We start from the raw sequence: 12,732 nt of genomic DNA, 5'->3' as shown, positions 1-12,732 counted from the left end.
AACAACGAAAAGAATATGCCTGATATGGTCTTATGGAATACATGTCAAATTATGAGGTGACAAACTGCCACTCACGGGAAAAGAATTTGATTGGTATGAACGAGGAGACGAGAAAGCTATTTCACCGGGAGGATAGATGAAGAACTTGGATCATATATTATCACCATTAATAGCATTAATCCTTAGGGAAAGCTTTAGGTGAAATATAACCCTAGATAACTCCAATGACGAGATGATGGATTTAAAATATTTCATTCTTAACAACATGTGAATCATGAGACATGAACTCAAATTATCAAGAATGACATAATACCACCTCAAATGATACGGTTGAAAGAATTGCACTCCAGATTGCAAGATGAAGAATGTTTGAGCTCCTTATAAACGGATCTCGATGAAAATCTTCGAGAAGAAATTAAATCCTTGATGAACCATCATGTAGAACCTCCATGAAGAACTCCGGTAACAAAAGGATAACGAAAAGAAAGAGGAGTTGGAAACACAAGGTGAAACCTTGTAATGATTTAGATGGATCTCCATGGTGATATAATTGCGAGAGGTAGGAACTCCGGGAAAAAGATAAGATGAACAATTGAGATCAAGAATTTTGATGAGCCTCCGGAATAGGGAATTAATCATTTGGATGAAACAAGAATAAGAATTGTATTATGCTTATCCTTCACCAATTAAATTGATGACCACCAATGGATTTGGCACACTACTTATTCATGTAGAAAGGATTAAGAGAGATATAGCGCAAACTTGAGAAGGTCTTCAACGAATCACCGGTCGGGATTGCAAAGAACGAATGAATTGATATGATTACGAAGGAAGAGACATCTTGAACGAACCACTGTAAGAATTGAAAATGATTGAAGTAAAGATAAAGAAAACACCAGGAAGAATTTGAGAATGAATGACGATACTTGAGAGTATTTAGATACAAGTGAACGAAAAGATCCCGAACTGATTAGAGGATATCTTCACGAAACACCGGTAAGATTTAGAGAAAAAGAGCTGAAAGCTGAGAATGAATAATTCTGAGAAGATGGCCTCCGGAGTAAAGAAATGGGAACAACTCATGAAAAGCTCTGGATAGGTGAAAAGAATACTCACAAACAAAACAATTATGAGAGGATGACATTAAGCTAGAACCACGAATCTTTGATAGAACGAAACAAGATTCAAGGGAAAACTCTTCTTCGGTCTTCAAATGTAGAGAATGACGACGAGGAACACCACCAAATAGTTGAGATACTCCGGGATGAAAATTAGCAAGCTTGAACCAATGATGAAAAGAATTTGAAATATCTTGGAGGAAGACATATGACTAATGACAATTCATTCTTACGTCACACTTCAAAAAGAAATTTGGATAGCTCCGGGAAAATAAGAAGAGTCAGGTAAGATCCTAGAAAAAAACCTGTGGGTTAGGGCCCGCTCAAAAGATACACCGTTGAAAAGATTTAAAAGAGAGGTTGCATCGATTGAATTAAATGGCTAGAATGAGATAACAATCTCGAAAGAGCTTGAAAGGATTACGAAAGAAGAGTGGAAACACGAATATTCTGAGATTTCTTAAGCACTCCGGAACAATTGAATAGCGAGAGGTGAATGATTAGGAAATGCACCGGCATGAGAAAGCATTGAAACGAGGAAAAGATATGATCAACAAAGCTTGACTTGAAACCACAGGAGAAGAAAAGGAATGAGAAATGACGAACTTGAAGCTCCGTTAGCTTCTTCCTGAGGATCAACGTATAAGGACATTGACGGAAAAGAATGGAGAAACTTCCCATCAATAAAAGGATACTTGAATAAGGGTGGGTGGGAAAACAAAGGCAGCTTGGGACGAATGAAATGAACACCGTTGAGTAGAACTGAGATTGGATCTTGCAAATGTTGAAGTGATTGGATCCACTTGAAGAGAAACACGCCAGTTGAAAAGGATTGACATGATGATCTCAATTATCGAAAAGGATTAGTATTTACATAGAAATATGAGAACACCACTTAGGAAAGGTATGGAATCAACATTTGACTTCGAAGCAACTCGGATACCACAACTCAAAACAAAACAAGGATTGGCTTGCAAAATAAGCTAGAACAAACATATGATAGAGATTTCGTCCGAAGTTTTCATGGTGGGGCCTACATGGGCTCGATCGTACAGCACCATCATGTACAAGGCAGTGCACATGACATACGAATCGTCCCCGAGTCGGCATAGCCAAGGACTCTTTAAGACACAATGAGACAACTGTAAAACCAATCGTGGATAGGCGGACCACTAGACGTCGAACCCCAATTTCATATCATACATCTGTCGGAAAGATATCCTAAGAGCTACTTGAATTCCCACTTATAAACTCCCGAAATTTTCCCGGTTATGTAATCAGGTGTTGGGGATACAAGGGAAGCATAATATCTCACTCAAAACTAGCAAATCCTACATCCAGTTGTATCCATCCTTCAACACATAACCAAGAAACCTCCGGAAATCATCTACCTCAACCTTCGAAAAGCATCTGTTATACGAGTTATGGCAATACTCCCGAACTCCCGCCCCAGTACTGGGTGGCGTCGATGTTATCTCACCAACAACTGCATAAAAGAGATTTTCGATGTCGGCGAAACTAAACTCAGGTATTCCAGAACTGCAACGATAAAATTGTGACGACAACAGCTCGGAGCTCAACTCTCCGGGACACTGCCACAACCCCTAAATGACAGGAGGCACCAAGAACAATGTTCTCGTCACAAATCGATCGGAACGATTCCAAGATACCCGCGTGATCCTAATTTTTTTTAGTGAAATTTGAGAAGAGAAGAGACAAAACTCTACAACAGGATGCCTTACCAGAGCGATCAAGGGACAGGGGAGTAAAAAGAATTCCTAAACTCTCCGATATATAATTCCTAATGACTCAAAACATTTTTCTAGACTCAACTCGTCAGCTAATTCGATCAAGCAGTGGGGGCTCCTAAGGTCGGGGAAGGCTCTAATTGCCAACTTGTAACGCCCTCGATGCGGCTATATCTCCCACGTGTCGAAGCACGACTTAGAGGCATAACCGCATTGAAAGCAATGTCGCAAGTGAGGTAATCTTCACACAACCCATGTAATACATAAGGGAAAAGGATACATAGTTGGCTTATAATCGCCACTTCACACAAACACATGAATAAAGCATTACATCATCCAGATACAATCAAGGTCCGACTACGGAACCAAAATAAAAGAAGACTACCCCAAATGCTACACAGATCCCCGATCGTCCCGACTGGGCTCCACTACTGATCAACTAGAATGAAACAACACAAAGGACAAGATCTTCATCGAGCTCCTCCTTGAGCTTGGTTGCGTCACCTGCTCAGGAACATCGGCACCTGCAAACTGGTTTTGGAAGTATCTATGAGTCACGGGGACTCAGCAATCTCACACCCTCACGATCAAGACTATTTAAGCTTATAGGTAAGGCAAGGTAATATGTGGAGCTGCAGCAAGCGACTAGCATATATGGTGGCTAACCTGTTCGCAAAAGAGAGCGAGAAGAGAAGGCAAAGCGCGAACGAAGAACTAAAGAACAACCTACGGCAAACATTACTCCAACACCGTGTTCACTTCCCGGACTCCGCCGAGAAGAGACCATCACGACAACACACGCAGTTGATTCATTTTAAATAAGTTAAGGTTCAAGTTATCTACAACCGGACATTAACAAATTCCCATCTGCCCATAACCGCGGGCACGGCTTTCGAAAGTTCAATCCCTGTAGGGGAGTCCCAACTTAGCCCATGACAAGCTCTCACTGTCAACGAAGGATATACCTTTTCCCGAGACATTCCGATCAGACTCAGTATCCCGGTTCTACAAGACAACTTCGACAAGTTAAAACAAATCCATCAACACCGCCCGAATGTGCCGACAAATCCCGATAGGAGCTTCACATATCTCGTTCTCAGGGCACACTCAGATGAGCAGTCCGTACAACTCAAACCAAACCTCGAGTTTCCCCGAGGGGGCGCTGCACAGGGCTCTAGTTTGGACCAACACTTAGAGGAGCACTGGCCCGGGGGGTTTAAATAAGAAGACCCTTGGGCTCCGGAAACCCAAGGGAAAAAGAGGCTAGGTGGCAAATGGTAAAACCAAGGTTGGGCATTGCTGGAAGAGTTTTATTCAAGGCGATTTGTCAAGGGGTTCCCATCATTACCCAACCGCGTAAGGAACGCAAAATCCGGGAACATAACACCGGTATGACGGAAACTAGGGCGGCATGAGTGGAACAAAACACTAGGCAAAAAGGCCGAGCCTTCCACCCTTTACCAAGTATATAGATGCATTAAGATAACAAGATAATATAATGATATCCCAACAAGAAAAATAATGTTCCAACAAGGAACGGTCTCCAATCTTCACCTGCAACTAGCAACGCTATAAGAGGGGCTGAGCAAAGCGGTAACATAGCCAATCAATGGTTTGCTAGGACATGGTGGGTTAGAGGTTTGACATGGCAATTTGGGAGGCATGAAAAGCAAGTGGTAGGCATCGTAGCATAGGCATAGCAAAAGAGCGAGCATTTAGCAAAGCAAAGATAGAAGTGATTTCGAGGGTATGATCATCTTGCCTGAAATCCGCAAGGAAGAAGAACGAGTCCATGAAGAAGATAAACGGACGTAGCCAACGGATCCTCACAAACGCAACGTTACCAGAATACCGAGAAGAAGTACACTGGAAAGAAAGCAAACAACATAGTAAACAACCACTATAACAACATGGCATGATGCACAACAAGTATGATGCATGTCCGGTTTAATGAGGCGTGGCATGGCAAAGTGCACAAACAATCCTACAAATTAAGTGGAGATCATTATGCAACGGAGTTGCATATTGAAGAAAACACCACAACAAGTTATTTAGTTTGATCTTGTTTGTGTACCCAACAATATTAAATGTTGCTAAACATGGCAAGCGGGTGAAGCAAAACAAAACTACCTATCTAGGCAAGTTTAAATGAGGCCGGAAACAATGAACAACAATTCTGGTAAATCCCCATATGCATATTTTGGTTATGGTACTGTTCTGCCCTAAACCATATTTTATAGTTGTTAAACATGCAAAGTAGGTCTACCATGATAAACTATGCATTTTTCTACCCCATTTACATATAAAGATTATTTAAAACCGAGCTACGGTTATTTAGTTATGAATTAAATCATTTTAACATGGCAATATGGAAAATACATGCAAACAGTAGTTTAAACATCTCAAACATGCATGAAAGTTGGGTATTGTGAAACTAGGTGAAATTCTAGTCATTTTCATATATAAATCATTTTAATATGATGCACCATTGATGAGTTATTAAATGCATGATCTAGAGGGACTAAACTATAAAACAGGTTTACTGGAATAATTAGGAAATTCGTAGATCTGGAAAAAACATGAACGGGCCAAAACTGCAGCCTGGCCCAACAGGCGCAGGGCGCTGGAGGCTCACCATGGGCCTTGGCCCAAGTCGATGGGGAGGCCACTGGGCCTGGCGTGGCTATGGCCCAGCCAAAGCTCGCGGTCAATGGAGACCAGATCGGGCGTCTCCTTGACGCAGCAGAGAAGGAACAAAGCGACGCACTGGAGGCAGAGCAACGACAACAGAGGGGTTCATGGAACAGCGGCGGGGCAACGCGAGGAGCGGGACGAGGCGCTGGTCGTCGTCCTCGGGCTCGATCCCGCCTGGATCGGGACGACAACTACAGCCGGCGATGGCGCTCGACGACACAGGGGAGTCAGAGGAGCTCGTGGCGGCCTTGGGTCTCTGCTCCCCGGTTCGAAGAAGAGGCGAGGCGCTGGCCTCGAACTATGATGGTGGCGGCAGCGTCGGTCCCCGGGTGGAGGACACCCGAGCACGGCGAGGAAGCTCGGGGCAGAGGCAGCAGATGGACCTCCTGCTCCTACGACGCGGCGGTGCAGCGAACAAAGTGTAGCGACCTGACCCGAATGGATCACGTCTACTGTGCTACGGTGTCATCCCTGGATCAGTAATGCTGACACCACACAGTACATCGAGGTTTTACAGCAGAGTTGCAATCACACACTTATTACATCGATGGCTGAAAAAGAACTTATTACAATAAATATGACTTAAGGCCATATTTTAAAGATAACAGCGGAAGACTTGGAAGATAAATGGGTCCATCAACTCCAGCGGCATCACTGAGTATAGAACCACGACCTAAACGCACCTCAATCGTCGTCTGAAAAGTCTGCAACATTAACGTTGCAGCCCGAAAACGGGTCAGCACATGGAATATGCTGGCAAAGTAACACATAGAGAGTAATGGAATGAAACAGCTATACTATATGCATATATGGCTGGTGGAAAGCTCTATGGTTACAGTTTTTGCGTAAAGCCAATTTTTCCCTACTGCAAAGGAATAAATTTTATTTACTATCATGGTGGTTGTGAAACATTGAGAATGGTTGACAGCATTCTCAATCCCAATTAAAAGTAATTAAAACCCAATAACATTAATTAGAAGTAACATGTTGAGATTCACAATGATATTCAAGTACTAGATACTCAAGTTGTCCATAACCAGGGACACGGCTAATCATGATTAGTTTGTTACTCTGCAGAGGTTGCGCACTTTTCCCCACATGACTCGATCGCCTCCGTTTGTTTTCTCGCACTACATGGTGTTTGAGAGACGGATGACCGAGACATAGTCTTTCAGAAGCACTAGCACCTTACATGTGGGGTAGACCGGTACACCTACATCCCCTACATCTGCTAGTCCACCCCGTAAGAGTTCGCACAACTTAGTCAACTATGCCAGAGCCCATAGTGGCATGTGGCTGCACACGGAAGTTTCTAGCATGAATTATCTTATGATCCCTTTGAGCCTGGGTGGCGGTCCAAAAAAAACAGGCAAGTCCTGATAGACATCAGGTGCCTCAATCCACCCAGATGTGTGTTTAAGTTGCCACCTTAGATAAACCATTAAAATTATCAATCTCACATCTGTCATGGATATCACTCACCCAATCCACGTCTACTAGCATAGCATGGCATAATAAGCAACGTAGAAGTAACTCCCAAAGGTTTCATAATAATACAGGTAATAGGTACTACCTCATCTACTTCCCATCCCACAATTTAATTAGATCCTAATCATGCAATGTGTAAGGATTGATCTAATGCAATAAAACATGGGTTGTAGAAAAGGTATGATCAAAGTGTTACTTGCCTTGCTGATGATCCGCGAGTCCTAGGGTTTCGAAGTAACAAGCGGCGCAATCCGGGTAATCTATCGCAGACAAACAACAAGCATAAAATAAGTACTCATCTAATGCACAGGTAAAACTCGAACAAGAGATCGAACCAGGTAGTTCAACTTAAGAACTCCGGTTGCAAGAAAGAGCGAAAAACAAACGGCGGAAGAAAACAACTCGGTTCTAGCAAGTTGAAACTAGGTCAAAATTTTACTGTAACAAAAGCTTGTTCAAGTTGATTAGATGGAACAGCGGTTTCGAGACGAAACTCCAGGCGCTTGAATCACCTGATTCCGATAAACGAGCGAAAAGAAAGACTAGAAAGAAGATCGGATCTGAGATCGCGATCGCGGAATAAATCCGACGAAAAGAAAAAGAAGAACGGCTAAATGAACGGACGTTCGTTAACCTAGAAGAATCCGGTGATCACGTTCATTAGGACGAACGGTCCGGCGAACGGTCCAAAGCAACTAAATCGGAGAAGAAAACGAATCCGATCTAGGGTTTCGGAGAAGAAAAACCGAACGAAAAACCGATCTAGAAAACCGGAACGGTTTAGAGAAGAAATGAATCGGAACGATTAGAAGAAAACGATCCGAGAAAAATAATAGATGTAGCGCGGGGCAACCTTGGCGAGGTCTCCGGTGAGGGGCTCCGGCGGCGTCGGCGTAGGGCGGCGGCGTGGGCAAGGTGCGGCGGCGGCGCGGGTGTGGGGTGGCGGCGCGGGTGAGGGGTGGCGGTGTGATGCGGCGCGGTGGCGGTAAGGTGCGGCGGCGGCGCAGGGTGTGGGGTGGCGGCGCGGCGGCGGTGACGCAGGGCGCGGTGTGATGCGGCGTGGCGGCGGTGCAAGGCGCGGTGTGGAGGAGAGCTTTGATTTGATGTGTTTAGAGGGGGGGGGTGCTTGGGTATTTATATTGGGGAGGGGAGGGGTTTACTTGGGGTAGAGGACAAGGAATTAGAATAGGAGTAGGAAAGATCTAGAAAATAAACGGAGTAGGACTAAAGAAAACGAAATAAGGAAAAGGGGTCAAGGGGGCGCCCTAGAATCCTAAAAGGATTCGGTCCTAGCAAGAGGCGGAAGCGGCCGACCGGCTCCTGGCTTGGCGCCTGGCGCCTGGGAGCGCGGCGGTAGGTGGCTTGGCTTGGGCCTTTGGCCCAAGGCGCTGCTCAAAAAATTTTTTTTTAAATAGTTTCCTCGCGCAGAAAAAAAACAAAAAAGGGATCTAAACGAACTCCGAAAAATCTAAAGTAAATTTTCCCCGACTCCTAAAAATGAGCCGAACAAAATGAACTTTTCTCCGGACCTAAAATGCAATTTTTGAAAACGCGCATTTTTCCCTATCCAAATAAAATGCAAATAAACACCGGAAAGCAAAATTGATCTATTTATTATATCTTCATTTTTCCTAAATTTGGGAAAGTCATATTATTCCCTCTCTCATATATTCTGACACCGGAAAAATTATTGAAGACAAAATAAATAAATCAAATGATCCTATTTTCAAAATTCGAGAGAACTCTCAAATATGAAAATAACGAAATCTCCAACTCTCTCCGAGGGTCCTTGAGTTGCGTGAAATTTCTAGGATCAACCAAAATGCAAGAAAATATGATATGCATATGATCTAGTGTATAACATTCCAAATTGAAAATTTGGGATGTTACAAACCTACCCCCCTTAAGATGAATCTCGCCCTCGAGATTCGGGTTGGCTAGAAAATAGGTGAGGGTGCTCTTTGAGCAAATCTTCTTCTCTCTCCCAGGTGGCTTCATCTTCTGAGTGGTGGTTCCACTGAACTTTGCAAAACTTGATAACCATGCTACGAGTAACTCTACTGGCAACATCGAGAATCTTGACTGGCTTCTCCTCATATGTTAGGTCGTCCTTTAACTGAATTGCTTCTAATGGCACTGTATCTCTTAGCGGTACCTCCGCCATCTCGGCGTGACATTTCTTCAGCTGAGAAACATGGAATACATCATGAACTCCTGACAGTCCTTCTGGTAATTCCAACTTATAAGCGACTTCTCCCATACGTTTCACGATCTTAAATGGTCCAACGAAACGCGGTGCTAACTTTCCCTTAACTCCAAAACGCTTAACTCCTCGAAGTGGGGATACTCGAAGGTAAACTCTGTCTCCGGTTTCGTAAACTGTCTCCTTGCGTTTAGAATCTGCATAGCTCTTCTGCCTGGACTGGGCTACCTTGAGCCTATCGCGAATCAACTTAACCTTCCGTTCTGACTCCTTAATCAAATCTGGTCCAAAGAATTGACGGTCTCCAACTTCGTTCCAGGACAACGGTGTCCTGCACCTCCTTCCGTATAAGGCTTCGAAAGGGGCCATCTTCAAACTGGTTTGGTAACTGTTGTTATAAGAAAACTCCGCGTACGGTAAGTTTTCGTCCCAACTTGATCCATAATCTAGTGCACAAGCTCTCAGCATATCTTCCAAAATCTGATTGACTCTCTCGGTCTGTCCATCTGTCTGCGGATGAAAAGCTGTGCTGAACTCTAGTCTGGTTCCTAAAGTTTCATGCAACTGATTCCAAAACTTTGAGGTAAATTGGGTTCCTCTATCTGATACGGTACTCCTCGGAACTCCATGCAAACAAACGATTCTAGTCATGTATATCTTTGCCAACTTAGCACTGGTGTAAGTGGTCTTAACTGGAATGAAATGTGCTACCTTCGTCAAACGATCAACTACTACCCATATCGAGTCATATCCGGCTTTTGTCCTGGGTAGCCCTGTGATAAAATCCATGCCTATCTTATCCCACTTCCATTCGGGTATCGGCAGTGGTTGTAACAATCCTGCTGGCTTCTGATGTTATGCCTTTACTCTCTGACATACGTCACAAACTGCTACATACGATGCAATATCCTTCTTCATTCCGGTCCACCAGAATGTTTCCTTCGAATCCAAATACATCTTGGTATTCCCTAGGTGAATCGAATATGGTGAGTCATGTGCCTCCTGCAAAATCAACTTCCTGATCTCCGGGTCATTGGGCACATAAACACGGTCCTCAAACCATAAGGTGTCGTGCTCATCCTCACGAAATCCCTTTGCTTTTCCTTTGCTAAGTTTCTCCTTTATAGCAGCAATCTCCTTGTCAGATTTCTGAGCTTCTCTGATCTTATCCATCAATGTTGATTGAATCTCCAATGCTGCTACATAGCCTTTCGGAACTATTTCCAAACATAGCTCACGAAGGTTTTCTGCTAATTCCTTTGGTATTTTCCCCGTCATTATCGTATTGACATGGCTCTTACGGCTCAATGCGTCAGCTACTACATTAGCTTTTCCGGGATGATAATGCAATCTCATGTCATAATCCTTGATGAGCTCCAACCATCTCCTCTGTCGGAGGTTCAACTCCTTCTGAGTGAAAATGTACTTCAAACTCTTATGATCCGTGTACACCTCACAATGATTTCCAATGAGGAAATGTCTCCACGTTTTCAATGCATGCACTACGGCTGCTAACTCCAAATCATGCGTGGCATAATTGAACTCATGAGGCTTCAGTTGTCGTGATGCATACGAAACAACTCTCCCTTCCTGCATAAGCACTGCTCCAAGTCCTCGACGTGAAGCGTCGCAATACACCTCATAATCCTTGGTCTGATCTGGCAAAATCAATACCGGTGAGGTAACCAATCGTTTCTTCAACTCCTGGAAACTAGCCTCACACTCCTCAGTCCATTTGAACTTAGTATCCTTCTTCAACAACTCCGTCATAGGCTTTGCAATCTTTGAAAAGTTCTCAATGAATCTCCGGTAGTATCCTGCGAGTCCAAGAAAACTCCGGATCTCTCCAACTGTTGTTGGTGCTTCCCATTCGGTTACGCTCTCAACCTTTGTGGGGTCAACTGCTATACCTTCTCCGGATATAATGTGTCCGAGGAATCCAACTTCCTTCAACCAAAACTCACATTTGCTGAATTTGGCATATAACTGATGTTCCCTTAATTTCTCCAAAACCAAACGCAAATGTTCCTTATGCTCCTCTTCATTCTTTGAATAAACCAAAATGTCATCGATGAACACTACGACGAACTTATCCAAAAACTCCATAAACACTTTGTTCATCAGGTTCATAAAATAGGCAGGTGCATTAGTCAATCCAAATGACATAACGGTATACTCATACAGTCCATATCTTGTGGTGAATGCTGTCTTAGGTATGTCCTGCTCTCGAATCTTCAACTGATGGTACCCTGATCGCAAATCGATCTTGGAAAACACTTTAGCTCCTTGCAATCGATCAAACAGATCGTTGATCATTGGCAGTGGGTACTTGTTCTTGATGGTTACTTCATTCAATCCCCGATAATCTACAACCATCCTTAATGATCCATCCTTCTTTTCCACTAGAAGTACGGGTGATCCCCAAGGTGAAGAACTTGGGCGAATGTAACCTTTATCCAATAACTCCTTAATCTGATTCTTAATTTCCACCAAATCCTTTGCTGGCATCCGGTACGGTCGCTTCGATATTGGGCCTGTACCTGGCAATAACTCAATCAAAAACTCAATGTCTCTATCCGGTGGCGTGCCTGGTAATTCCTTAGGAAATACATCAGGAAAATCCTTTACCACTGGTACTTCCTCCTGCACAACTCCTGATAAGCAATTCACTTGTGTCCTGTTTGGCACATGCCGGGATACATACTTGATCCTTCTTCCTTCTGGTGTGGTAAGCAAAATTGTCTTACTGGCGCAATCGATGTTTCCTCATACATCGACAGCCAATCCATACCAAGAATCACATCCAAACCTTGGGATTCCAGAATAATTAAATCCGTTGGGAATACATGCCTTCCTATACTCAATGGTACTTGAAAACATCCTTGTCTGGCCATGTATTCTGCTCCTGGCGAGCTTACTAGCATAGGTGTTTTAAGAATCCTAGTGGGCAGGCTATACTTTTCCACAAATCCCCTTGATATGTATGAATGCGATGCACCAGTATCAAAAAGAATGAGTGCAGTAAATGACTTAACCAAAAACTTACCGATTACTGCATTGGGCTGATCTTCAATCTCCTCCACATTAACGTGGTTCACCTGTCCCCTATTGAAAGGGTTCGGCTTCTTCCCAGAGCTTCCATTGCCATTTCCATTCTGGCCTTCAGGACATTCATTGGCATAATGTCCGGTCTTCGAACACTTGAAACAGGTGACTTGACTCAGGTCTCTCTTGGTTGGGGTTGATGGGGTTGTTCGGTTCTGGCCGTTGCTTCCTCCATTCCCATTACCATTCTTGTGGCCATTATGGTTGTGTGAGCTACCTCCTCCATGGGTGTGCTAAAACTTAAATCCCGGTTTAGGGGTAAAACGGGGCTTCTGCTGGGCTCCAGAGTTATACTTCCCCTGTCCATACTTCCTCTTATGGTTCTCAATCTGCTGTTGCTTCCCTTCAATCATGATGGCACGATCTACCAACTCCT

The sequence above is a fragment of the Triticum urartu genome, chromosome 4, assembly GCF_003073215.2.
Source record: "Triticum urartu cultivar G1812 chromosome 4, Tu2.1, whole genome shotgun sequence".
NCBI lineage: Eukaryota > Viridiplantae > Streptophyta > Magnoliopsida > Poales > Poaceae > Triticum > Triticum urartu.
Note: the sequence above shows the minus strand (reverse complement) of the source record.